Here is a 27,525-nt window from a genome sequence, read left to right as displayed (position 1 = left end):
TTTCTCATCTCAATGAAAATATTTTCTGTAAATTGAATACATTAATCACGAACAAGTTTTCTTGTCAAAGTATTCCATCCACGTGCCACATGCTATGATATTAAGATAATACGGTCTGCTCGCTGCTTCAAATGTGAACGTCTATCTTAATAAATTATACGACAATGGCAAATATGCGACAGCTGTGACGCAAGAGACAAACAGCTAGTAATTTCAGCAAGAACCTAAACAATGCAGAAACTGACCAGAGCGACAGTCCTTCAGACAATAAGAGGTGAAATTGTTCCGCATGAATTATTCTATAAGGACCAGAAACTGGCAATTAATATGGAAGTCCTTGTCTGAAACAACAACCTGTCATGTCAAACACAGGGTTGGCTAATGCCCCTGTTGTCCTCACAAGGATAGAAAAAAATATTTTTGGTTCCTGAATAAAGAAATCGCGAAGGTCAAAGAGATCAGAATTAGAAGGTCACTTTCGCTACCGGAGATTCCTTGTCCCTTCGGCCATATTGTTCCCAAATTGGGATTGAAACAGAAGAAGAAGAAATCTAACATGATCATACCAATATTTGCTCCAATGAACCGCTCGACCTCAGAAGGTTTAATTGGTTTCTTAAAATTCACCCTTGAAACTCGATGAAGGCAGCACTGGAGTGGAACGGCGGCGTTTGATTGGCTGACAAATTGGCCTTAAAGCAAACATTCTTCAAACAACGACGATAATAGCAGGAAGGCAACAAAATGGCCGCCGGTAGGTGTGCAAGACGTTCTTAAATGGTAGACAATTTGGATCAGTCCTGTTTGATTTATGCTTCCTTCGCAAACCTCGCACACTGCGGCTTCAAACCTTTTTTTCTTTCTATTGTTTTGCATCGCAACGCGGAAAGTTGCCCTGACGTGAACGAGTTAGCCACAGGCACAGATTATAAACCTCGGGTGCGTAGTAATTGATGATAATTGTTACCTCTTTGTCAGACAATACCAACATGCGTGCGTACATGCGAATAAATCTGCTAGCGTTTCCAAATGTGTTGCTAGTCTGTGGGAAACCAAGCAGAAACCTTTAAACTGTAAGAACTGACACCAGGGTTGGCAAAATTTGTGTTTTTTTTAAAAAGAACAAAACAAACTGTTTTTTTTTGTTTAAAACATGTTTTTTTTTGTTTTAAACATAGTTTTAAACATGAGTTAAAAAAACATGTTTTAAACATGTTTTAAACAAAACAAATTCAACCTTTTCCCAGTAAATTATACTTAAAGTCATTAAAGAGAAAAAATACTCATTTTTATGAGTACAATGGCGACAAGGACAGTTTATTTACCTTTGGAGATAAGGTTTACCATACTACAGGGAAGGGGTGTGCGGGACAGAATTTTTTGGGTCGAGACGGGAAATTCTTTAAATCACGACATTCGGGACGGGGAAAATTCTCAATTTCCCGAAAAAGTCGGAAAATTTTCGGGACGGGATGTGTTCGAAATTTCCCAAAGCTCTTGAAATCTCGAATTCTACCCGTAATTTCCATCTTAAGTGCTTGTTTTTGCACTTCCGGTACAAAACCACAATGCAGAGAACGTCTAGAATTGACGACGTTGTAAAATGACCATTCGAAATTTCCAGACTGCTTGGGATCCCAAAAAGTCGGGAAGTCATTTCTGGAAGTCGGGATCGGGACGGAAATTTTCTTTCCCGATCCCGACTTTTCGGGATCCCGCACACCTCTACTGCAGGCATAGTCGCCGACTCCATGGGGCTTGGGAGGGCTCTAGCCCCCCCAATATTAACAATGTGGGGGCAGATCCCCCCAAATAATTTTGCTTAAGAGGATCTAATGTATTATTTTGCTTCTCTTGTAAAGTTTACTCTGAATTGTGCCATATGAACTTAACTTTTAATACACATTTAAAATTTTCTAGACCATCAACTTTGGGGGCTGAAACCGCTAAACCATCAACTTTGGGGAGGCTATGACCAGAGACAGCAAAACGCATGATTTATTACTAGTATATACTAAGTATGTAATTATGAGTATTGTTAAAATTTTTACTAAAAAAGAGTTTCAAAAGACGATGTGCATGAACTAGGGTAGTGGATGGGACGTTCGGGCTACAAATGGCTCTCTCATGACATTCAGAACGAGATCATTGATATATTAGGGAGATCTCTTTTACGCTCCGTGGTAGCAGATAATAAAAGTCGGGAATATTTTGCTATTATGGTTGACGAAACTTGTGACATATCCATCCGTGGACAATTAATATTCTGCATTCGAACTGTGAATTAAAAAATGATATTTTTGAGGAATTCATGGGCTTTTATTAAGGGTGTGCGGGACGGGAACGGGACGGGAACGGGACGTGAAAAATTTTCAATTTCCCTACTGAGTCGGGAAATGTTCAAAATTTCCCTACTGAGGCGGGAAATGTTCAAAATTTCCCTAAGCTCTGAAAATCTCGAATTATACACGTCATTTTCACTTTAAGTGATTTCTGGATTAAAAACTAACCATTTACGGTAAGTTCCAGAAATTGACTATGCAGAAAACGTCGAGAAATAACGACATTTTCAAATGAGCATTCGGTATTTCCCGACTGCACGGGATCCCGAAAATTCGGGAAATCATTTCCCGAAGTCCGGATCGGAACGGGAAATTTGTTTCCCGATCCCGGTCCTGACTTTTCGGGATCCCGCACACCCCTAGCTTTTATGAGATTCCGAACACTGAGGCTAAAACTTAAAAAAGGGAGAGAGTGAGTCATTCATTAATTTATTTCAGTGATCAGAGCCCCCCCAATAATTTTGACAAGTCGGCGCCCGTGTCTGCAGGGACAAAAGTTGTGGGTAATAACCCCATTTTTCCGCCACTACTGTAGTAGGTTAGGATTTATATTCATCTAAATTTCAAGAAACTAAATATTATAGAATTACTATCCTCGTCCTGAAAAAATCACGGTGAAATATTTCCTGTTGCCTGAACAGTTAATATAGCAGAAAACAACCTGCAGTGTCATAATAGATTCTCCAAATGAATTTATCTTTCAAAGTACAAAATTATGTTACCAAAAGTAAGCATCTGCGCTTCATTCAGTTATACAGACCAATGAATCGTATCGCAAAAGAAAAAAAATCAAGTCATGATCAAAATCACGCATTGTGTATTTAGATAATTAGTTTCCATTTCAAGCTTCCACCAGTCTCGAACTTACAGGACGATACGAAACAAGGAACTGAGAGGTTTCGATTTCTACAGTAAAGAACGGGTCTTTCTTGCCGCACAACAATTTTGCTACCTTGTGCATACATAGTTAGCCTGCCTACCCTAACAACATAGGCATTTAGCTTAAAATTAAAAAGCTTTCTCCCGTGACGTCAGAACAAAAGGTTGCTCAAGTGTTGTGCGATAAGTGAGACCCGCAAAGCAAGGGTTAATTGACACAGATTTAATGAAAAATAGGGTTGCCAAACAAAAAAAATATCACAGACTATAAAATATCTACCACCAAAATGTGTTTTAAACACTTGTTAAAAAAACATGTTTAAAACACATTGTTCTAAACGTTTAAAACATTTGTAAAAAAAGAACAAAGCCGTGTGTTTTAAACGTTTAAAACAAAGTGTTTTAAACACTTTTGTTTTAAACATGCCAACCCTGACTGACACAGACCAATCCAGACCTGTGACCAATAATAATTGAGCCAATAAGAATCCTTGGAAGAGTTGCATACGCTTCATTTGTTAAGTTGTTGCTTTTGATTACATTTTTACATGTTCTGAACAGGTATACACAGGTTCGACACATATTTAACTAGTTTTCCTTTTTCTACCTCTTTGTCCTGATGGATGTTCTTCACTTAAACTCCGAAAAGAGATATTTAGTAAGGCAAAACTAACACAGGTGAAAGATTGAAGGGAACAAATCATATTGACAAGGGTTAAAGTTTTCAAGGAAAAGCCAGTTCCACCTGTCAAGATTGATAAATCCAGCGGAACTCAGAAATATCAATCTTAACTGGTCTTTTGGAGGCCATTGTTACAAACGTGGCCACGTGAAAAGCCGTACTGTCACAAAAAGCAGTATGCGTTGAAAAATCTCTGTTCCAATGTGCATACTATGTAATTTGCTCTTTAAGGAAAGAGTGTCATTACATTATATAGAGGTAACCGAGTATATTAACGAGCTTCGTGTTCTCCATTGTCACACAATGAGTTCATAGTAATGAGTTGATCTGCTTGCCTGAGTAGAGAAATATCGTAATTGCGACTCAGAAATGGTACAAAATATTTCAGATGAACGAGTAAAATTGAGTATCATTTCTAGGGTGTTCGGGAAAAAGAACTTAAGTCAGAAAATGAAATTTTACACCAGGCAGTCATTTATGTCAATTCTTTTAATAGGAAACATTACACGCATGCATGGGCGTCCGGAAGGGGGGGGGGAAGGGGGGCGTGCCCCCCTGGAAAATGAAAGTCAACCAAAAATTATGTATTTTACACATATAATTTCATTTTAGCCACAATAATATATGTGTTAATTATTGCATGAACATCATAATTCAAATTTAAGCAATGTTTTTTTAAGGAACAACACTATTTTTGGAGAAAATGTGCTTTGTTTGCCCCCTTGGAAAAAAAATACCTTCCTTACCCCTCGCTGGAAAAAATCCTGCGGACGTCCATGCATGCATGATAACAATGTTGGAATAGCATTGTTGAGAATATTTACGCATGCGCAATAGAAAGTTATACTAATAATTCGGTAGGTGAGTCAAAGGTAGCCCGTGTTTCCAAGGCGGCTTACTTTACGAAAATCACAGCTAACAAATGGCTCTAAATTAAAATACCCAGCCCCGTCAGGTGCACTATGCAGAAAACCAACTGTCTCAGGCTGCCAGCATGTCAGTTATTGTGCTGGGGAGCTGGGGATTAGTGGTCGCTGTTATTTTCAGGTAAGTGAGAAATGTGTGTTTGAACATCTTTGAAATTAACGAATGTTCACATATTATACCTACATATATGGAAAGCTTATTTAATTATCTTTTTGATCGTGTAGTTACACCGTAGAAATGTTTTTATATGTCAAAGCAACAGAAGCGAGTTTCTACGGTGGACCATGGTTGATTTCGCTTTTCTGGCACTCTTGGCTAATCGTGAAGAGGAGAATGAGTGATGATATGTGTGTGTGTGTGTGTGTGTGTGTGTAGGGTGTTCATAAAGTCCCGGTACCATTACAAAAAAAAACAACTCGGAAATTACATGCAATAGAACAATGCTATTGAATCCAAAATGAGCTACAACTCTCCACCTTTATATGCCATACACCTCAATGAGCGCTCCTCTAGTTGCTCTCAGAACATGAAGGCGGTAATCCCCTTCTGACCATACACGCCCCAGCATATCATCAGTAACAGTTAGGATAGTCTCAGTTATTCTTCTTCGAAGAGTAGCAACATCTGGAACAGGAGTGCGATAAACACAATCTTTGACATACCCCCAGAAGAAGAAATCGAAGGGTGTGATATCAGGAGACAATGGAGACATTGCAATATTGGTAGTATTGGTATTGGTAGTCGTTTGTCTTCGTCTATTGATTGCAGCATTTTGCTGATTGTTGTCATTTTGGTCAATCACAACTGCAACAAAAGTAAACAAAGAAACCGTCATTTTGCAATCCACAGTATTGTTCTATTGCATGTAGTTTCCGAGCTACGCTTTCTTGTAATGGTTCCGGGACTTTATGTATATATATATACTATAGCCTACGTATAATAATGTCAAAACGTTTGATATTGCTTCATAATTATGGTTGCCAGACGTCCCGTATATAAGGGATTGTCCCCTTTTTTAAAAAAATGTCCCCGTGTCCCAGAAAATGTTCTCGGGACGCCCATTTGTCACGTATATAGCTAAAGAAAAAACAAATTCAAAGTTCAAAATCATTTTATACAACAAAAAATTAATAACAATTTATAACTAATCTAATTGGATACCAATTACCATTTACCACTCAATCCGCATATTAACATTGGCGTAGAACTGCTCATTGTCGATTGTCGATATGTTGAATAAGAAGCGACTCACGACTGGCAAAGGCAGTTCTGGTTCTAATACAGTTATCGCTCATTTCTTTTCTTGGTCAATGGAATCCGAGTGGAGTGGATAATATTCAGGGCTTAGGTGATGTAAAAATTTTTCTTTAATTTCGTCATGCCAAAAAGAAAGTGTTCTTATAGTAGTGATTATTCTAAACAAAGGTCCTCTTAATGGACGCCAAGTTTTCACTCAAATATTAATATATTGTGTCAAAATGCTAAAAATTCGGCATTAACAATGTTTTAAACTGCAATTGATTTTGTAATGTTTAAAAATGTTATAAAAATAAATTTAACTATATCCATGTCCCGTTTTTTTATTTTAGAAATCTGGCAACACTATTCATAATTATTAAATAATTTAGGCTAAAACGTTAAAAAAAGCAATGACGAATCTAATTTACTTTAACTTTTGTTAATATACTTCAGGCAACATGTCGAATAGAAACAATATACTTTATTGTATAAATTTTGCAATTGATTCTCTTTAATTTGGTCCGCAAACGAAGGTTTTATATTCTGTGAGATATTATACGCGTTTAAAGATTATTACACTACAAATTCCGACGGCGGTCATATTGATGACGTCGTATCTCCGAAACACGCAACAGGATTCTTTGGGACTAAATACACCTCAAGTAGTAATACATATTCCAGAAGTTTCGTTTCATTTTTTGGAATGTCCAGGTTGAACTCTAATTTTACTTGACTACAAGGTTGATAATCGAATTAAAAATTGAGCTAAATTTTCTTGACTTCTAAAAATAAATATCTCTCTCTTCGTAGGAGGGCATCAGAACTGCAGATCCAGTTAATGGAGAAGTCCTGTTTGGAAGATTCACTTGTCACTAAAATTACAGCAGCACCTATTCTTGCAGTGTATGCAGTTTGACGCTTGACTGCATAAGCTTCTAAAGTTTCGTTCCTAGAAAAATATACATAAAATACCAGGAACACTGGAACACTTATGCTACATGCAATATGTACTTTTCCTCTCCAAGAACTTGACGTCGTACTTAACTAATCATTAGTATACAAACGGTAGCTGATATCGAAGGTGTGGCGGTACGTGTGATGTTAATCTCCATAAGGAGATAGTGCTGAGTTTGCACGTGAGATTTTTGCAGGTAAATTTAATGAGGGCGCTTTAGGCGCGAGTGTCACATGCATTACGTTCCAGTGCAATGACCACAGGCAAGTTCTTGCTTCGTAGAAATGAGAACGCATGTTTCCTAAGCTTCATCTTAATAGACAAACTTATTTTACTTATAATTCTAGGAAAGAGGACCAGGTAGAATAGAAAAAACAGACAACATGGCAGAATTTAATTTGATTTTTGTTATTTTACGTTGCTTTTCTGTCACTTTTGGCTAATCGCGAAGATGGGGATGAATGATGATATGCAGGAAAATTTAGATCCCTAGGCTATCCTTTGTTTTAGGCCCTGCCGATATAATAATAACAATAATTTTTATTATCATCATCATTATTATTATTATTATTAACAGTTTTGAAAACATCGTACTTCACTATCACTAATTGCATGCTCTGTATTAATAGGGTAGCCCAGGGCTATTTCGATCACGGGGCTATATCCATCGACGACAGAATATTCGATCCTAGCGCATTGTTAATGCTCGGGTTGGCAAACTGCATGGCATCAGTGGAGAAGGAGAACCTACAAGTTTGAGATACGCAAGACACTGTTGCTGTTCGTAGCCTGTAAAAAATTGGTTTTCGAAACAAAGGTATGTACTCTGCATGTGTATTTTTGCATAGTTAAACAGATAAGCTTTAGAACGTAAGCTGTACCAGCGACATTATTATGAGTAAGTGAGTAACTATATATGTAACAATGGGATAGGTATATTAGTTGTTAGTCATACACGTTCGTGACGCCAAAGTTGTATAGCGCAGTGTAGCCAACCAATGATAGTAATATCGGCTTTTGGGGCTTTTACGATCCTCTTTCACTTCACTGTTCTCTGAAATAATCCCATCTCGCACCAAACAGCCAGAAAAGACACACCGATGTAGAAGAAAAGTGGGAGCATGCCATTTAACATCTGACGAGAATACGCCTGTAGGGAGTGAAAAAACGGCAGCAATCTTAGAATGTCACTAACGATTAAGACAATATCCCTTGAGGTTTTTGCGGTCAGTTGTACTACTCCAACGAAGGTGCTGTTTAAGGTGACACTTGGTTTCATGAAATATGTGTCGGGGCTCTTGGAAAGAAACAATTCATTTGTGGAAAATGTATCTACACATGTGATTTTGCAAGTGATCTGAATAGCCCCGTAGTTTTGGAAAATCTTGCAATGTGTAGTGTTTCAGTTTTTCCGTTCTTACAACTATCAAAAAATATGAACATATAATTTTAAATTGTGCACTTTCGTAACCAAAAGAATGGTGTTTCTGAATAAATTAACAGTTTTGGGAGGAAAGGTCTTTTCATTCTTTTATATACCTTTCAGTGTGAAATGATCGATATAGCCCCGGGATACCCTTAGTGTTGTAAACTTTAAAATATAGACACATCTGATTAAAAATGATTGAACTTACGCTCCGGTTAAAATACAGTATTGAAAATAAGGTTATGATGTAAGAAGTTATTTAAACGCTATAAACGTCTTCCTCCTACCTTCTTTCATGAAATAAGCAAGTAAAGGGCTTGACATGTTGTTTTGTTTTGTTATTATCACAATAATAAGACATTTTAATTGTCGAAGGTCTTAGTCTCTTCCAAGCCTTCAGCATCCCATTTCCTAGGCTAGCCTAGGGGCAAATCCCTTATGATTATATGGGGTCATCCCATTTTATATCAACAAAGTCCTCAACCTTATGGTTTTTGCCCCTATCGCCCTTCTCGTTATAACCATATGCAAGGTGTACGAGTGAAAAGAAAGAAATGTTTAGTTACTTTGCCACCAGATGGCTTTCATTTGAAAAAAGGGGCGTGGCTGAAATTCCGGAGGTCGGAGGAAAGCAAGCCTCGTGTGGGAACTTTACTTCCCACTAATTAGCAGAGGCTACGTTAAGTTGAGTTCTCTTTGAGTGTTGAAAGGGGTCATCTCGGAATGGAACAAACTACAGGGAGTAGCTGTTTTGTAGTGGTTTAGAATTTTAAGTTTTTATGTAGAGTATTTAGTTGGGATTTTAGTTATAAAGCACTGCACACTTTGTTCTATTCAGGGATAGGTGTTTTGGGGGGAAATTGATATTAAAATAAAATTACTATAATCTCTTTTAGGTTAAATAACTTGTAAGGAAGTCTAAAATTATGTAAAGATTTAATTGGATAATTTGATTATTCTTTATTATTTATTGTATTTATATTGGGGTTTATACTCTTATAATCATTATTTATGTGGTCTCAAGCCCTTCGGGCATTTTGTTGTCAAATAAACCTGTATACTATCAAGCCTTTTATGTATAATTTCTAAACCTACAATTTTACGGCTTAAGCCTTCCACTGCCATATCTTTATATTTCTGCTAGGTTAATGTACCTACTTCAGTTGCAAGCCCTGTGTCCTAATGAAGGGCAATATTTCTTAGTGAATAATTGTAAAGGAAGAGCAATAAGAAGCTGGTCATATCGTGGATCTACACCTGGATCCTGACCACTGTATGCATGCACCGAGCCACAGATCTATTGTGCAACTCCGGCCAAAATTAACTCGTTCGTTTTTCTGAAAAACAAAATTAAAGAACAATTCAACAAAAACTGCAAGTAAGTACCTTCAATAAAATGAACCTCACGTCCTCCCCATTCATTCATTCTCTCCGCTTTCACGCCCTTCATAACCCTTTGATGAGTCCCTTGCACTAATTACCCTGTGTCAACCACCATCTTTTCGGTCTCCTTTGAGAAGACCTTGGATTCAGCCCAATCAAAAAAAAACAAAAAAAAACACCCTCCCCGTATAATTGATACTTTTAATTAACCAAGAGAGATAGTTACGGTGCTTCTAATTATGAAACTTCCTCGTAGCACATCTTTATGATAGGAGCGGACTAATTGTTCCTTCTCGAAAGAAAGCAACACGCGATATTTACCCTTTCGCTTATAACAACAAATCATCTTTCGAAAGCTTATAGCGACACTTTAGTGGCCAGTATGCTTTCAACGGTATCCAACCAGTAATTTCGCAATTAGTTCACTGTATTGTTTGAATTTTAGGTTACGAGGTAACGACTTTTTGACTGCTTTTTTATTTTAAACGTCTCTCCATTTAGGTTATAACACGCATCAATCCAGGTTTATTACCCTTTTTTATGTGGCAGTGATTTGCAAGCTACTAAAGGTGTGGTTTCTATAGCGGTGCGTCGACCAGCAAACTCAGGATTAGATTCCACTCATTGTTACCGATTGGTAGTTGGCAACACTTACCGTAACATTTACAATCTACCTGCTAATTTACAAAAACGGCAATCAACCATTTTTTACATTGCGCATGCGCACGAGAACGAGAAGTAATCACGGAGATGAATACCGAATGAAAAAAACAAACAAAAAAACATAAATTTCAATACATTATCTTCCATCAATAAAGATGTTACGCCTTCAATTTATGTGATCCATAAATATGTTCATATAACTTACAATTACATTAATAATAATGTTAACTATAGAATAACCATAAATACTTTTAAATGGTCATGATTTGGCGGTTTTAGGCGCCAGTCAGGCAACTTCATACAGTGATGGGTGTACGGAACGACGGGTTCATGGTGTTGTACGAAATTCATGAGCCAGAAATATTGAGAAAAAAATTAGGAATATGTAAGAACCTAGTTTCCCTGGAAAGTGTGAATTAACATCTACATTACTTTTGTAAAATAAATTTTCCAGTTATTCATTCAACTTATATAGTAGCTACATTCCTAGTAAGAAATAGACGCATATTATTTACTACATACGTAAGTACATATATACATATGTATGTGTATACATATATATATATATATATATATATATATATATATATATATACGTATATAACCCCCTAGTTTGAATCATCCTAGCTAGGAACGGCTCAAGATAAAATTTTTACCCAGGCTAGGTGGATTCTGACCCCCCCCCCCCGCCCTAGTTTCAACCTTCATCCAATAAAAAAATGGGAGTAAGTCCGGTAGCATTACTTTTAATAATAATAACTCATTGGCTGTTGCGCCATGGGTTATTATTATTAAAAGTAATTGTAAAATATGTTCCCATGAAAAAGGTCACACAGTGTATATTTGATTTTTGTCGTTTCTAAGCTGTAGTACATGGGTATTGATTGGTTACGTTTTCATGACTGCAAAAGCTTTATTTGGGAAACATGTATCACGTGGTTGAAGTATACGCCTTACAAAATATTTAACGAGTGGACTTCGTGTGAGTTCAAATAAATAAATAGCGAAGTCTTATTAAGAACGTCATGCATAATGTATTGCCCCCTTTTGTGAAAGCGAAATTACATAATATTTTACGCTTCTTGGACCAGTTGCCTTGCTCCACGAGGGGTGGAGGAGGAAGCAAAGAATAAGGTTCACGCAGTTAGAATCCCAGCGTGTCGCTACCACTTTCAGTTGCAGATTCGCAACTTGAGAATCCAGCCTCTGAGTTATTGCAGCAGGTTCCTCTGCTAACTCGGTCCCTGTGGTTCTGCCACTAGATCACCATGTTTCCGTTCTCATTACTGAAACGGGAGAGCAAATACATCTCTCCTTCCCTCTTGCTCGCTTGTTATTCCCTTCACCACTTTCGTTCTTCACATTGCGGAATCTTTAAGGCTGTATCTAGTTTCGAATTTTGTAATTGTGGCTGCTCTATGCTGCTTTTCTAACTCTTGGTTCTTCGCCACACTACCCCGCCTATAAATGCAGAAGGCCTTAGAAAGAGCGTTTCGCGGGCTAACAGCAGACATCGCTCGCACACTATTGCCGATACTCTCGTGTCCGGTGTCGTCTGCTCCTCAGCCGAACAAACAGGCCGAGGTAGCAAGAGGCAGAGGTCACTCACCCTTCCAGAAGGGTGCAGCGAGCTAGCTATGGCAACCGGGCTCGCTCATTCGCGGACCTGATTGGTTCTCGCAGACACACCCCCATATTGTTGTCTGCTGTAAGCCCGCGAAGCCAACTTTCTAAGGCCTTCTGCATTATAGTTCGCTGCACTGACTCTCTCTGCACTCGCGCGTCTCGTTCGTTACACGGTGCAACACCTACTCGTCTACTTCGTTGATTTGGTATCAAGTGGTAATAGCCCCGTCTAGTTCGCTGCACTCTTTGACTCTCTCTGCACTCGCCCATCTAGTTCGTTACACGGTGCAACACCCACTCGTCTACTTCGTTGATTTGGTATCAAGTGGTAATAGCCCCGTCTAGTTCGCTGCACTTGTTGACTCTCTCTGCACTCGCGCGTCTAGTTGGTTACACGGTGCAACACCTACTCGTCTACTTCGTTGATTTGGTATCAAGTGGTAATAGCCCCGTCTAGTTCGCTGCACTCTTTGACTCTCTCTGCACTCGCCCATCTAGTTCGTTACACGGTGCAACACCCACTCGTCTACTTCGTTGATTTGGTATCAAGTGGTAATAGCCCCTTCTAGTTCGCTGCACTTGTTGACTCTCTCTGCACTCGCGCGTCTAGTTGGTTACACGGTGCAACACCCACTCGTCTACTTCGTTGATTTGGTATCAAGTGGTAATGGCCCCGTCTAGTTCGCTGCACTCTTTGACTCTCTCTGCACTCGCGCGTCTAGTTGGTTACACGGTGCAACACCCACTCGTCTACTTCGTTGATTTGGTATCAAGTGGTAATGGCCCCGTCTAGTTCGCTGCACTCTTTGACTCTCTCTGCACTCGCGCGTCTAGTTGGTTACACGGTGCAACACCCACTCGTCTACTTCGTTGATTTGGTATCAAGTGGTAATGGCCCCGTCTAGTTCGCTGCACTCTTTGACTCTCTCTGCACTCGCGCGTCTAGTTGGTTTCACGGTGCAACACCCACTCGTCTACTTCCTTGATTTGGTGTCAGGTATACTCTGTCCAGGCTATCTCTGGAGCAAGCGAACAAAAACAAGTCTTTGCGCAAGTAGTGATGCGATAGGGCTCCATCAATGAACACGTGCAAGAGAATGGGATTGCATGGAGGGGGAAAAGCGACTGCGGTTACCAGCCTTCGCAGCATCATGTACTGCTTCGCTCTGACCACTCGATCCCCCCTTCTCTGCCGCTATGCGTGGCCTTGTTCCAGAGATAGATAGGACAGAGTATAGTTAATTTGGTGTCTGCACTGTTTGCACTACGTTCTGGAGCAGCGTAGTGTGTGGTGGTGCATGATCACGTGAGCGTGCAAACTAATCAAATGAACGTTAAAGCAGCAAACATGCATTTGTTGAATCTTCCGAACTTGAACATCGCTATTCGTCTATTCCTTGCACCAGCCTGACACCGGGGTACATCTGCACTACACCTGGTGTCAAAAAGTGCAGCGAACTAGACGGGGCTAGTGAGTGGTATTTATGAAAGAGATGAACAAATCATGACACGCCAGTGCCTTACTCAGATTTCGAACATCTAAACTTTTTTTTTCCAGGTTACTACGTAACCAGCCTACCACGGATCATATCTGATAAGGAGAGCCACATCCGGCTAAAATGTTATCCAATATTTATGACTCCGCCAGCCTTATCAAGACCAGAATATTCGAATAATATATTATTTATAGTTCCGATTTACGTCACTTGGATTCTCTCTCTCTCTCTTTCTTTTCAAATTACCCCTTCTCATCAACTCAGGTGAATTTTCTAAGCGTCATGGCTTCTGGAATATCGCTGGCTTTCAAATGGTACATGATAATTCCTTCCACGCTGGTCTAGGATGTTTTTACTGAGCTACAACAACAACAGAACAAAAAGCTCAATCATTCCACGGTGGTCTACGATGTTTCTACTTAACTACGACATCAATAGGAAAAGCTCAAACCTTCCACTCTAATCTAGAATGTTTTACCAAACTACAACAACAAAATAATTCAATTCTTCCACGATGGTCTAGGATGTTTTTACTGAGCTACGACATAATATGAAGAGCTGTATCCTTCCATGCTAATCTATAATGTTTTTACATAACTACTACAACAATAGCAAAAGCTCAAACCTTCCACGCTTATCTAGAATGCTTTTACCAAGCTACGATAACAATAGGAAAAGCTCAAACCTTCCACGGTGGTGTAGGATTTTTTGCTGAGCTAAGACAATAATAGGAAAAGCTCTATCCTTCCACACTGGTCTATGTTTCTACAAAGTTGGGTCAACCAGTGTTGCCACATGAAGGGAAATTTCCCTTTTACAGGGAAATTCGGACCTAAATTTTAGCCAAAAGGGAAAAGGGAATTTCGATGAAAAATACCACAATTTCAGGGAAATTTTAATGTTATGTTAATTTTGAATTTCATATCCACATTTTTATGTTATTTATTTATTTTGCTATTCCTACTTGTTTCTGCTCCTTTAAGGTTATTGTATACGTTGCTTTTATGCATCTTTGGATAAATAGTAACGATGAGGATTAACGATTAAATGGATTCCTGACCAGGATTCAAACCTGGAACATCTGGTCAGGAAGTGATGAAACCGAAATGTGATTTTTTTTAAATATATTTTATTCAAACGAATAACGAATTCAACGGAATACTTAACTACATACTACTACTGCTTCCACAACCACCACTAATAATGCTGCTACTACTACTCCTACTAATTATTATTATTATTGTCATTATATAATTTGCTTAGGTGAAGGGAAAAATTGGTCCAAAAAGGGAAATTTTGCCCCTTGGAAAGGGAAATTGTGCCCTTATATTGTGGCAACACTGGCGTCAACAGTAGGGAAAGTTGAGTCCTTCCACGCGGGTGTTTTTCACGAGCTATCATCCGAAGTTTTTAAGCATTCCACCTCAAGCAGCACGGCCATAAATGGGGAAGAATTGAGGAGCAACAAACATCCTCAAGATACACGTTAATTAGCATGCAAAGAGAATAATTGTTTCCTCCTCTCTGTTCCGAAAACTTCCTGCAGCAAGCACTCACCATTGTTACAGCGCTATCTTTACAGCCGAGGCAAGGAAAGCACCATGAAGTCCATGCCAGTTGGACCCGGGGGCTAAGTAGGCACCATAAGAAAGCTTCCCGCGTTTTTTACTCTTTTTTTCTGCGACAACACCGAAGGACCGAAGAGCATAATGGGGGATCATAAAATCGCACGGGCATATCTCGGTGTTACAGAACGTGTGGGGAGATGTCGATTCCGATAAAGTCAAGCGCCAGGATAGGCGGTCGTGTAACAGGTTGGGTACTTCGGAACGAGTTTCAATGCTGGGGAGGGTAAAAATGGCGGAACCTTCTGAAGTAGCCGCTGAAAGAACTGGAAGCACAATGGCAGCGTTTTCGTTCGGCATCAAAGTGTGTAATGAACCACGAAGGTATCCAGGAGGGCTGTATGTGCTCTTCCGAACGCGATTTTAGCACTGCTGTGGCTCGTTTATGTTTTGCATATGTGCCATTGGTGGAGTTGATGCTGGCAAGCGGACCGTAAGCGAGTTGGGAGGTTGTTTGGGTTCAGGAACACTGTGCGATTGGATTGATTTCGTTTATTTTACTTCACTTTTCTGCCACCTTTGACTAATCCCGAAGATGAGGATGAGTGATGAATTAGAACCCGGGAACACTGTGAATGTGGGAGACGCAGTGGTCAAGTCGGTTGTCGACCTCCGTGGCGGAATGGTTAGCACAGCGCGCTACGACGCCAGGGATCCCGGGTTCGAATCTCGGCTAGGACACGGATGTTTGTGTTGTCCGAAAATGAGAAAACCGAGAATAATGTGAAAAACTGATATGTATGAATGTTGAGAAAAAGTGTGAATGACCGGTAGTGTTGCCCACGGGACGAGACGGGACAGGCTTTTAAAAATTCGAGACGAGACGAGATTGATCATGTGTCCCGAGACAAACGAATATTTTCGAGACGAGACAGCATTTCACAGCATTTCCACGAGACGAGACAGGCCAAAGTCTCGTCTCGTGGGCAACACTAATGACCGGGGATACCACCGAATAGGGGTATTCCTACAAAAAAAAAAGTGGTTAGCACAGCGCGCTGCAATGCCAGAGGTCCCTGGTTCGAATCCCAATTCGGACATGGATGTTTGTATTTGTCCCAGTGAGAATATAGGGAATATTGACAAAATTGATATTGTGAAAAATTAAGAAAGAGGTGAAAAACTGGAGATACTTCCGTTTAGGGGTATCGCTTTCCAAAAAGAAAGGTGCCTGATTTCCGCAGGAGACCCGGGTTCAATTCACAGGGTAGCAATCTAAGGTCGGAATTTTTCCGGCCTTGTCCCAGCATGAAGCGGCTCTGGGGCTCACCCAGCCTCAAATCAATGGGTACCGGGGAGCAACCCTGGTAGGTAGACGCGGCCGGAGCGTGGTGCTGATCACCTCAAAAATGGCCGAGGTCGAGAATGCTTAGGGCCCTACCCTCACATCCCCTAAATGTGCTTTATCTTTTAGGGGCATATGTCACTGTTTCGGACACCTTTATTGTAACAAGTACCAATTGTGGTTGTTTAAAATATGTTCATATATTGAAACATATAGAATATTTTAGAGTCGAAATTCCCCATTCTCAACTTTTTCATACTGTCCATTAAACAATGTTTTGTAATGACAAATGCTTTAAATATGAGACACGCTGTTAAGATCAGAAAATGCATCTTTCAATATTCTAGAGATGGGGAAAAACGATTATCAAGAAGCTGAACTACAGCCATGAGCCTCCAATTTGCCCTCGCTTCGAAGTTATTCCCTCAACCACCATGAAACCTGTCGAAGACACGAAGCTAATTCACGGTTTCACTAAACGATGTTTTTAATTTACGCCTTCAGATGTCTATAGCGTCGGACCAGTTTTCCAAACCCTATGATTTATGTATTATGTATTGGACAGCGGTTGTAATGAAGGGGGCGCCTTGTAAGAGTACTGTAGGGTATTGTCTATGAAGAAGAGTGAAAAAAAAAGACGGTCTACTGGAATCCATCTTAAATGTCTTACCCACTCGCCCACCTCGTCATTTTCAAAATGAGATTTAACACGCACAACACGCAACGGAAGTGCGTTTGATGGCAGAGAGTGTGTTCGGGAGCACGCACCGACACGTGTAGTGGTTTTCTCAGGCATTTAATTTTTTTCTTGGTCTTAGTATGATGTAACACTGGTGAATGTAAAAACCAAATGGAAACATTTAAAATAGAGGCTTTTTATGTATTATCGAAATTGGGGAAGAGAGTATTTTTCGGTCAACGACTCAGCAACTATAATGACAGCCTGACACGGAAAGGGCACACAACGGATTACTCCAGAACAGGAGCGAATGAACCTTTGGTCTGAAAAATTCCATCTTCCTGTAATTGTTGATACACAGGCTATGGAAGGCAACCTTGTTAATATGTGATAGGACCTTCCAATACAGTAGTTTTCAATGGGAGATTGCCTCCCCGATGGCACAGTGGTAACGTCTTCGCCTTGTAATCAAGAGGCCCTGGGTTCGATACCCGGTGGAGACGCGTACACAAAAATAAATCATCTTTACATTTCATCCAACAGTCAAGGCACTAGCCAAAAATTGCTGACACCAATTTCCATCTTCCTGGCTGTCTTTTTTTTTCTGTTTCCTTGATTGTTGATTCAACCTTCTTTGATTAAATGCTAATGGCTTCTATTGGGATCCACAACAGGACCGGAACCTTTTTTTCTCGCACAATTTAAATTCGGTCCAAGTTGCGTATTGTTTCAGTTCCATGTGGAACTTGGATCCTATTTAAACTGATCCGGAAAAAAGTTTCCTGGACCGCATTCAAATTCATCAGGAAAAAAGGTTTCTATTATTATTATTATTTGAAGTAGGGTTACACTTCAGCTTACAGTTTATTTTACACATATTATCATATTATAAAAACAGCTACATGAATACATTTGTTAAGTTATACAAATGTGTATAAATGCTTATAAATATACCAAATAAAGAAAATTACAAGTGTATATAAATGAAAAACACAAGAAATAAAAATTAAGTAAGTGTATGTGAAGGAGGCAATGAGGTAAATAAGGCACGGTGTCAATAATTTGTTTTTCTTAAATTTGGCCAAATACGTGGACCATTATTTAAATTGTTCCGGAAAAAATGTATCTGGACCGTATTTAAATTTATCCAGAAAAGAAGGTTCCTGGACCTGGACTTTACAGATTAAAAGGATCTTTACGGTCCAAAAGCCATTTACACTTGCTGATGTTCTCTTCTGGACCGGAATTGAATTTACATAAAGTTCGTGGACTTTTAACAACCCTGATTTCACAAGCGAATTGGCTGTAAGATATCAGGAGAAAATTATTTGATCCTTACGGTACGCTATGTTTTTTCAATGAGTACACTTTTTTATTACATTTGACGGGTTGACGTTCAAGACAGTGGAGTTGTCAACATGTTTCTTTCCGGTGGGCTCAAAGTTGTTCGAAATATGAGCTCTCATATGGGCTCTGCTTGTATGGTCGTGGCTGCTACGATTTTTATATTCTGCCTGTTTTCGCTTTCTTTCTTGGTCTTCCTCTCCATTCGTCTTTTCCTCTATATCTAAGTCTCTCTATTTGCATTAGTCCGTTTCTCTTTCTTTCTCTCTCTATTTTCGGTTCTTCCCGTTTCTCTATATCTTTTTCTCCCCCACCGTCTTTCCTGTTTTCTCTGTTGGCTTCATCTTTCTTTCCTTCACTTTCTCTCTTCCTTCCATTTTCACTGCCTTTTATTCTCTCTGCGTATTCCTTCCTCCGTTTCTGTCTACCTCTTTCTTTCGTTGTCCATCTATCTTCGTGTTTGTCTTTCTCCTTCATTATTTCATACTTTCTTCTTTCTCTTTTCTTGTCTGTTTCTCTGTCTCTCTCCTTCTTCTTTGTCTCACTTTCTCGTCTGCTTTTCTCCTCCTTCCTCCGTTACTCTATCCATTTCTTTGTCTCTCTTTCTTCGTGTCTTTCTCCCTTTCTCTACCTGATTCTTTTTCTTCGTGTTTTCTCTTTCATCCCTTGTCTTTGTATCTCTTGATTTTCTTTCATTGTCTCTCTTTCTCTCATTCTTTTATCTTTTCCCCTTTCCCTTCTTTCATGTTTCTCCATCTCTCTCTATCTTCCTATTTCTTCTTTGTCTTTCTCACTTTCTTATATTCTCTCTTCCATCCGCCGTTTCTCTATATTTTTCTTCCTTTCTATGTTTCTCTCTATAATTTATATTTCTTTCTTGGGCTATTTTCTTGGCACTTCCCCACTAGATGGCGACGTTTATAGTTGAAGATCGTTTACGCATTTTGGTAGATTACATAAAAACAACAAAATGTAGGGCGGTGTAGTAAATTACAATATTATAGTCATTCTATTCCACAGGTCTCCAAACTCACTGAGCCATTGAGGTACTTCCTACATTTGAAAATACAGGACGATCTACCTAGCGTGGATTCATTGTTTTACGATCCTTTACTGGTTTATAAAAACTTCAAAATATATATTAATTTTTATAGCAGTAAGACACCAGGGGCCTAGAGTTCGAATCTTAACATAAGCATAATTTCTTTGTGAGTGTCCCTTCATCAATTTCATCATATCATCACTCATCTCTATCGTCGCCATTAGTCAAAAGTGGCATAAAGGCGACGCTACATAACAAGAATAGAAACAAAGAAACAAATCACATCAAATTATTATTTTTAACTTTTCTGTAACATACAGAGGCTGTTATTTCTTAAAGAGAGTTCAAATCATGTACATAAATATTTTTTTTTACAAGGAGAGTAAAATTTAAAAACTTGCCCCCTAATCATTTTCATTCTTACCATGTTATTGAGAGCGATGACAGTCATTTTCATCCACGATATTTGTTAGGGTGGGGGGGGGGGGGATAGGTTGTCGCAGATATTGGAAAGATGTCCATCTATCGGCAAGAGCAGATCTTTATGCCAAAGTTTCACTTAAATACTGCCTCTCTTATATAGGCTACATACAATTAGCCAAACCCCTCACGAGCTACCGGTAGCTCGCGATGGACGGTTTGCGATCCCTGTTCTTGTCTATGCTGTGAAGACAATGAATAAACTTAAAACTAGACAATCTGGTAAGCAGAATAGTTAGAAGACGACAAAAGTAAAATTGCAATAATCTTTAAAATAACCTTAGCCATGAAATACAGGTTGTTCCATGTTTGTGTGGTTGGAGTAACGAACACTAAGCGATGTGAATGTGGTTGGGAAAATGCAGACGCGCAACATATAATACTGGAATGTCCAAAATGTAGTAGGGAAAGAAATACATTATACAAAACTTTATATAATTTAAAAGTTCAGCTTCCAATAAATATGACAAGTTTTGTTGTCAATCCGGATGTTCGGATGGGTTATAGTCTGTTAACATTTTTAAGAAAGTGTAACATACACTTGTAAAGGGAGATGTCTTTTTTTTAATAATATAATGTCTGTGAAATAGGGGAGAAAAGACTTATATTTGTAATGTAAAGAAATTATGTATATTTTATATGCATATTATACTGGATAAAAAACGGATTAAAATCTGTTAGGTCAAAAAATAAAATAATAATTTCACTGACGATAGTAATGAGTAGAGGCATCCACATTTCGTTTTTGACGAAAACACAAAACGTGAAATAACACATTGTAATGTTAATTGTTCATGTTTCTGAAAGGTGTGAAGTGAATTCTCCTACCCTGTTTTGTCACGAAATAACGCGAAATGAACTGCAAAATGCGAAATATACTCTTAAACAGGAAATTTAGAGTTTATTTACCGACGCGACACTTTCTGAAGTCACAATTATCCTGCGAGTATGCAATTCACGGAAAATTGATTAATTCTGCTGTAAATATTTCGAGAAGCAAAAATGGACCCCTTTATACAGGAATAAACTTAATATTCTGGTAAGGACATAAATGTACTATTAAAAGGAATATGCTTTTTTGTGTATAGTAAGTGCAGTTTCTAAATCAAATTTTGGATTTTATTCACATTTTTAAAACAAAAATACCGCTTTTTCACCGCTAAAACAGCGAGATTTTATTTTATATACATCTTTTGAAACCGAAATTGACAGTTTATGTACCAAAATTTTGCTTTTTTATTTACCAAAAATATGTGCCTCTAGTAATGAGAAACATGGGGGAGGGGGGGGGGGTGCTGGAAAGATGGCATACTCCACAAAAAAACAAATTTTACGGGAGAATATTTTTGCGTTTGTACCATTCCCACTGATCTATCATCTTGCAAATCTGGGATGAAAGAGCCTTCTATTTAAATACTACTCTCTACTTTAATTCTACAGATCCACACATACACAAATAAACACGTTGTATAGTTAATACCAATACCATAGGCCTACAGCCTATACTCGGTCATAATAATAACAATAACCTCGTTTTGATAAATATTGAAGAATAGACCTAAACAAAAGCCATGATCAATGTGAGGACATAATTGCTCGCTTTAGTAGACAGTACCACTATCAGATGATAATGATTCACAAATTTGAAAAGGTCTAATCGTATATACTGTAGTCTATAACAATACAGACACAATCGTAGAGGAAACGAACGGGAACAAATGTTTTTTGTGCCAGATTGTGCGGAATGGTATAGTGAAAAATATATTAAAAATCCAAATGTTTGGGGAAAATCCGCCATCTTGGAAAATGGCGGCAAAAATTAACCTTCAAAATTAAAAGAATATAATATCTCGGAAAACGGTAGATTTTTAATGTATTATTTACTATAGCGGTACCATTCCGCACGAACTGGCACAGAAACATTTGTGTTGCAGTTATTAGGCGCATCCAGAAAGTAAGTTTCCCACTCGCCAACTTGTGGCAGGCCATGCTTATTGAAACCCGTTTTACGCATGATTGAGAGGCACATGGCCTGGCTAGTGAATGTCCTAGAAGACGCCTCCCGAAAGTCCTCAGTAGCGTCGCGGCAGCGATGAAACACGGCGGCTCTTATTCCATCTCCCGCCGCGTGCGAGGTTCGTTCGGTGATTAAGTTCTTGAACGCACAAAACATACAGCCGATCGAAATTTATCGTCAACTGTGCCAGGTGTATGGGCCAGACGTCATGAGTAAGCAGATGGTGCGTCGTTTGTGCAGGATTTACTGAAGGCCGGCAAAATGTGCATGACGACGAGCGCATATGGCTAGGCCCACTCAGCCCTTCTGGACAGGTTCGGTTGGGAGGTGTTTGATCATCCATCGTACCTCCTGTTCTTGCACCTGAAAAAGTTCCTGTCCAGTCAATATTTTCACAGCGACGAAGAGGTTCAGACGGCTGTCACACAGTGGTTCAGCGCCCAGGCGGCGGACTTCTACGACGCAGGTATACAGAAGTTGGTCCCACGCTATGACAAGTGCCTGAATTGCGGCGGAAATTATGTTGACAAGTAACTGGACAAGTGCTGTATCTGTGGCAATAAATCATTGAATGATATAATGTTTCCTTTTTGTGCACGACCCCAGGGAAACTTACTTTCTGGATGCGCCTAATATTTCCGGGTGAAATCGTTTGCTTCCTTTACTACAAACAGTAAGCGACGACAAGGCGACGACACGAGTTCTACAATACATTTCAGCATAAATAAAATATTAATAAAGTAAAACAACAAAAGATTGAAACTTATGGATGATATTTATAATATATTATCATTATCAAGTATATTTAAATTTAGGGCACATTTGAAAAAAATCCATATTTTTAGAACTTTCAAATCCTTGTATGGTGATAATATTAATGTAGAATTGCATGATCTTACCTTCTTTGTCCCATTCAAATAGATGCCTTGGTAGATGGCACTGTATTTCACATTGTTTGTTCATATCTGTAAAAGAAAGGAGAAGCCATCAGACAGAAATCTTTTTCAATTTGAGATGAAGCCAGACATTTTCTGACCACTGCCCTCCTGGAGTTAAGGCAATGAACTACAGGTTCAGAACATACACAGGGGTTGGCATAAGTCAGTTTACCAAAAATGCAAACTATGTTACTGTTTGTATTTACATAGAAATGTAATTTACCTGTTACAACAACTGTTCTACACGGCCATTTTTTTATGCACTTACAACACCTTTTTGATACTGATTTGCAGATGATATTACACAGTTGTGTGAATATTTTCAGAATTCCGCACATGGAGAAATCAAATGGGGTTAAGTCAGGAGATCTTGAAGGCCACTGCAGGATAGCTCTTCTCCCTATTCATTCCCTGGAGTGCTTATTTAAAAATTCCCGTTCTACAAAGCTGTAGTGCGGGGGTGCTCCATCGTGCTGCCAGATAATTATATCGCGTGTGTTTTCCAGAACGGGACTGTTCTCGAATACAAGAAACAGGACGAAACACGTCATTGGTAGTGGAGGGGCGCCATAGAATGGAGGGAATCGTTAAGATTCGTGACGTCGTAGGATGCAGTTATACACTGACTTATGGCGTACCCTGTATATAAAAAAATTGAGTTGCGCTATCAGTAGGTGCAAATCATGTTTACACACCAGTGATGAGTGACATTGAAATTCGATTGAGTTGGTGTTGTTTTAAGTCCACTTTATGCACAGTAAGGCTAATCGGGACTGGACCTACAGTTTAAAGTGGGATCCGAACCACCATATGCCTCCACCGGGTATCGAACCCGGGACCGCTTGATTACAGGGCGACGACGCTACAACTGCGCCATAGGGGAGGCCCGACATTGTAATTAGCTAGTGTGATTTATTTCTGAATCACCATGAATATCCAGAAGTGCAAAAATATATTTCTGAAAGCCCCTTCCCTTAATTTGATACAAGTCGAACACTGTTTATATGGCTCGCTCATGTTGTTCCATACGATTACATGCAGTGCCGGCGATTGGTCCAAAAACAGAACTGGGGGGGGGGGGGGGCAAGGACGTTTACTTTCCCTTGGTAGCTAAGGTTTAGTATAGTGCGGGAGCAAAAGTGACAAAAAATGGGGGGGCCAACTGTCCCCCCTCACCCCACCTCCTAATCGCCGACACTGCTTACATGACGTGCCAACAATTGCTGCTTAAATTTGAAGCATGGGAATCCTAATTCACAAAAAAAGCAAGTATTTCATTGCTACAATGGAAGTTGATCAAAATTTAACATTAAAGTTATGGACACATATCAGTATCTAGAACCTTTCCTTTTAAGAGGTCTCAAAAAATGTTGCTACATGTCAGCTACCTCTGAAAACATACGTGTAAAATTTGTTGATTCTTTCGTTGATTTCACAATTCCTTGCACGCACCATTTGCGCATTTATTTCAGAATCGTCTGAATATGCACTGCTACCAAGCTAGAAACGATATTTGAAAAATATGATGAATAAGAATTTTCAGAATCCCATGTATTCTTTATGGAGAAAAGAACACAACAGCTTCACTGTCAATTACATCTTCAATATGTCCTCTTTCTGTTGATATATTTTTCTATGCCATCGGAAGTTTGATATTCCCAAGACAAATAAAATAATACTCCAATAAGCGTAATGCATTTCTCCTTGCCTGCTACGGCGATCCTGGCAATGTTGCCAAAACCGAAGGACATAAAAGAGCTAAATTTCAACTTAAATGGAGTTAAAACTGACTGAGCAGGATTTTTGAAGGCTCAATAAAGTGCCTAAGGTGATTTTAGTTGTCAAAGGGGCGGGGGCGCTGCAATTACTGTTTACTTTAAAGTGATGACAATTTATTCTTAGTTTTCATCGTCTAGATATGGCGGCAACATCCATCTCAATAATCCAGTGATAGTCGTATGACATCGAAAATAAAGGATTACCGGATAAAATTATTATATTATCTTCACGTCAGCCTAGACGCTATAAAAAAGTAGCCGAAGAGGTAAGAAGGGGTGGGGCGAAGGAGCCAATATAACAATATCACGTGCAAAATGTATATTTATGGCAAAAGTTTGTCTATGTGGACCGGAGGCAGTGATGGCATCATAGTGGGGAAGCCAGACCTGGCTACAAAAGAGCTAAGTTGGCAATACTGTTTCAACCGCCGCAGAAGGTAGGGCCTTACGAAAACCCTCCTGCCCTTGTGTTCGACTTATAGGGTCAGGCTACTTTATAACATATTTTCTATTTGGAATCGGATCGAATACTGGAGTGAGATCTTTACGTATCTGAAGAAAATCAGCCGAAATAGACAAACGTGATAAGGCATATTTTGACATATTTTACCTATTTCGCATTTTGACAACACATTTCTTCAATTTTCTCGTAATAAGACATATTTCTGTGTAATTTGTAATTGCCTTGCATATAATAGGCTATTTTATTTATTTTTCGTACCTTTAGCGCAACGTATAGTGTATATTTTCGAGGGCAGGGTAAGGATATTGTGAATGAAGAAATTTAGTGTAACTTCTTGTGGCAAAAATATTCTAGGCTATTTTTCAGATTCTGTTAAAATCTGCCTAAAACAGTTGTGTTTGTGTATTGATTTACCAGAGCTGTAGCGAGCTCCCAATTATGCTTCAGTTTCCACAAATGTGTAAATCTGACATAATAGCAAATGAAACTTAGGATAATTGTAGTGAACCTAACGATATTTTCAGTACTTTCCCAATACTTTCTTCGGTTAAAGGGATTCAGACTTCATTTGATACCCCACCCCACCCCTGGATGATACTGACTTCCCATAAATTCTGAAGTATTTTTGGCTTTACTGGGAATATTTCTGCTTTTTTTGCCATATTTTTTCTTCAATTTATATGACATAATTACATAATTTTACAGTTTTATAGGGTAAGTATGCCAATTATCTCCTCACCTATAATTTAGAACAGTACTCATGCATGAATATGTAATGTATGATCAGTCACATGTAATGAACGTTCTGTAAATTTGTACCTATATATGCTATTTTGATAAATAGTTTTATTCAAAAATGGTTCGTTTTTTTTCAGTTTTTAAGAAGAGCTCCTAACCTTTTGCAGTCTATGATAACGCATGTATTGAGAAAGAACCCATGCTATTCAAAATTTCAATCATCTGATCTACCATCTAGTGACAAGAAAAGAAAGTAGTATTTACTTTGATAGACGAACGGAAACAGTATTAAAATATTGCGAAGCGCAGAGAGTCGTTTAGAGAACAAAATTAAAATGTAAATCCACATGAAATAAATGTAAAACGTTAGAGAAACATGTCAAGCACTTTAGTTACACAATATCCACACTTTTTCCATTCATAATACGAGGGCTATCCAGAAAGAAAGATCCGGTGAATACATTCACAAACCATTTGTGTTACCAGATGCATTACACTACTTTTCGACATATTTCTCAACATTGTTGTGGCACATGTTGTGTGGAGGTACCAGTTTTCAGTTTTTTGTATGTGTCGTAGAATGATGCCGAGGATCAGGAAAGAGGATTTTAGACCCAGATCCTTAATTCTTTTCAATATAATTGATTGATTCATTTGTTTTATTTCACTTCGTGCCACTTTTGGCTAATTTGCGAAGATGGGGATGAGTGATGATATGATAAAATGGATGAATGAACACTCGCAAACATTCATACCCAGGCCGAGATTCGAACCCGAGACCCCTGGCGTCGCAGCGCGATGTGCTAACCACTCCACCATGTGGGCCGGCTCTTTTCGATATAATTATTGCAATCTATCCTCTTGTGTACAGTCAGCGGCAATAAAAGTGGGACACCTAGATCTTGAAATGCTTGGTTTTCTGCAGGGTGTTATGTGTGTTGCCTAACTCAACGGCGATAGGTGGATTTTAATAGCAAATTTTCAATGGCAACTTCTATCACCGCCGTAAAGTTAGACAACACACATAACTCCTTGATCTAGGTGTCCCAGTTTTTTTGACGCTGACTGTACATAATACATCAACCTATTGTTTCATTACAGGGACCATAACTTTAATATTACATTATTTATTCCTCTATACATTATACACTCCACAAAAAAAAAAAAACATGTCGTAATGCCAACTACAACAGCGCCCCAGTGGTAATTTTAAATCTTGAATAATGCCATGAATAGCATCGAATGAAATGCTTTCGTTCATAATCTTCACCTGAATCGGAAGCTACAGAAAAATAAAAACACGATTATGCTCATTGGTCAATTATCCTTATCCGTCTTGAAGCTCTGAACTGAAAAACCAGTTTCCCATGAATCGACTAATTCTTTGTCCTTGCTCTTGCCCCATTCTACCTAGCCGTGCACTCGGACCAAATCACAACCCAACGTCAAAAGGGTATTAAGACATCCAGGCTATGATTATGGATCTAAAGGCCTTTTCCATTGCTCCCTAGGTCACGT

The 27,525-nt window shown here is 38.9% G+C and overlaps 1 long non-coding RNA gene across 2 annotated transcripts in view; it reads right to left on the bottom strand.

The window, feature by feature from the left end:
• The window catches only part of LOC146002562 (uncharacterized), a 503,824-nt gene that overhangs the window by 31,223 nt on the left and 445,076 nt on the right, over positions 1-27,525 (bottom strand). For both annotated transcript variants that reach the window (XR_014443725.1, XR_014443724.1), the window contains exon 4: positions 22,990-23,055. This is a non-coding gene — a long non-coding RNA (uncharacterized LOC146002562). The remainder of the gene's footprint in view (positions 1-22,989; positions 23,056-27,525) is intronic.

Source organism: Lepisma saccharinum, chromosome 18, assembly GCF_977018435.1.
Source record: "Lepisma saccharinum chromosome 18, izLepSacc3.1, whole genome shotgun sequence".
Taxonomy (NCBI): Eukaryota; Metazoa; Arthropoda; class Insecta; order Zygentoma; family Lepismatidae; genus Lepisma; species Lepisma saccharinum.
The sequence above is the reverse complement of the archived record's forward strand: the minus strand, read 5'-3'. Positions and strand labels throughout refer to the sequence as shown.